The 2,180-nt window shown below is 37.0% G+C and overlaps 1 long non-coding RNA gene across 1 annotated transcript; it reads right to left on the bottom strand.

Annotated features, from left to right (window-relative positions):
* Positions 1–978: 978 nt before the first annotated feature.
* LOC123057430 (uncharacterized) lies at positions 979–1,555 on the bottom strand. The gene is made up of 2 exons (XR_006426839.1): positions 1,418–1,555; positions 979–1,295 (listed from the first exon to the last, which is right to left on the bottom strand). It is a non-coding gene; the product is annotated as an uncharacterized lncRNA (long non-coding RNA).
* Positions 1,556–2,180: the final 625 nt, after the last annotated feature.

Genomic DNA, 2,180 nt, shown 5'->3' with positions numbered 1-2,180 from the left:
GGACAGTTAGTTTTCGCCTTTCTCCACTGAGCCGCTGATACAATTGAAATGTCGGCGCTCGTAGTGGTTCTCCCTTTACACTCTTAGCCGAATGGGTCGTGAGCGTTAGAGGCAATCACAGGAGCCAGGAAACCCAACTATTGATACTACTACAACTGGCAAGATACAGATTTCTAGAGAAGCACATAGCAACATGATATTACTACAACTTCGATTCATTCACGCCAGACCTCATAACCACCTCATACGATTGGCAAGATAGAGATGTTTAGAGATGCAAGGTGGCACAATCTGGTGCAACCAATTAGTTAATCCATTGGACGCGGATGCTTGGATTTGCCTCCTCTCAGTCATTGGACGGAGGTAATTCAACGGATGGTATTCAAAGTAATTCATGCACTATATAGGGTGTCACCTCAATATATTCAAAGATCCTAGACATCTATGAGGTATCACCTCTTATTTTGAGCTTCTTTTTGTTGGATTGAATCTTGCTCATGCTATGATTTTACCTATATTAGATTGAATCTTTTGGGAATCAATGAGATTTAATATGATGCATGTCTAGTATAAATTTGAAAGACACCCGAGGTGATGTCTAGCATCATTTATGGGGCTGCCTGAAGCAACATGGGCATGCTCAGTACATTAAGATCAAGGATACAACTATGAGGTGTTCTTAGTAATACATTTGAGGTCTCATCCCACTTTGATCTGACAAAAGATGGAACTTATGTGTGATTCTTTACCCCACTTTTTAGGGTATATCGTAAATTTTCATCAAGGCTCATCTAATTTATTCACATTGATTACCAAACCTAGTAAATAAACATATGATTTCTTACTAGGATGATGCATGCGAGTGAAATATCAAATGTTGCTAATAAGCACTCAAAAATCTGTTTAGTTTAAGGATACATCAAACAGTAATTAGGTATAATTGTGTAACATCATAATTTTGAATACAATGGTCAGGAATAAAGAAATAAATAGAAGGTGATATAGTATTCACTATGATTGGTGTTACAACATGTTTGACGTCAATCATTAAAACCGATGTAAATTTATAAATAGTAGTAACTTGGTAGAAGGAAGTCGCATGTTGCCTCCCTAATGATCACAAGTCTTAGGGTAACATTCGCACTTGGCACCCTTTAGTCTTTTAAACCTATTCCGACATTGTCCATCATCCCATCCGTCTTTCACACAACTATCTCGACACATTCCATTTTGATCAGGATGGCATTTATTCCAATGGTTGTGATAGCACATGTTTTCGGTAGATGAAACCTCACCTATGGATAAATAGACAAGGTTAGGAGAAGTAATATGAATGAATGTGTATAGCAATGTTGATATGTCATTGCACAGCATGAAACTTCGGCGAAATGCTGATACTATGGATAATTATACTTACTACATGTAGCCATAAGGCAGAAAAGAATCAAGCAACACATGGTTGTCTTCCTCCAGGCCTCCATGGTATAATGGCAGAATGTCGGTGATTTTTCTGAGAGAAGGCAAAGAATGTTGTGAAGATGGTGTGTGTTTTGGTTTCTATCATTTGGAGGTTCTTATAATGTCCGTGCCCTATATATAGTATAAATAGTTAGGTCGTAAGGCCAAGAGGAAAGCAAGGAAGCAAAATTAACCAGAGGAATACAACTAAGTGAACTAAACTTGGCACACGTCTTACAACTTAAAATAAATAGTATATCTATCACCTATCTAAGTTTAGCTTGTTGAACTGAATCATTCCGCACATTGACAGGTGATAAGTGCATTACTATTTATATAGCATCTAAACTAAGATTGACGGTAAAGCACATTGGCTACAAAAGGGAACCAATGATATCTTCTTAATTTATCTATGTTTTTTGTTCTATTCATTCCATAATTCTATTAATTACAAAAATATTCAAATTTATTTGGACCAACATATTAATCAATTTTGTAGAGCTAGTTCATGTTTTCAATACTTATGCTTTAAGTGAAAATAGGTTTTTGGAGTTCCAGGGGAAGTCTGGAAAATTAGGAGGTTCAATTTAATAAAGGAAGGGAATCAAAAGTCCAAGGAACAAGGTCAGGAAGGACATTGGTGCATGGACACCCTGCCGAGGTTCTTATGCACACCCTGTCGGGGTTGATTTCTGATACCCTTGGTATATATACACCTCAAA

This window comes from Triticum aestivum, chromosome 3A (assembly GCF_018294505.1).
Source record: "Triticum aestivum cultivar Chinese Spring chromosome 3A, IWGSC CS RefSeq v2.1, whole genome shotgun sequence".
NCBI lineage: Eukaryota > Viridiplantae > Streptophyta > Magnoliopsida > Poales > Poaceae > Triticum > Triticum aestivum.
The sequence above is the reverse complement of the archived record's forward strand: the minus strand, read 5'-3'. Positions and strand labels throughout refer to the sequence as shown.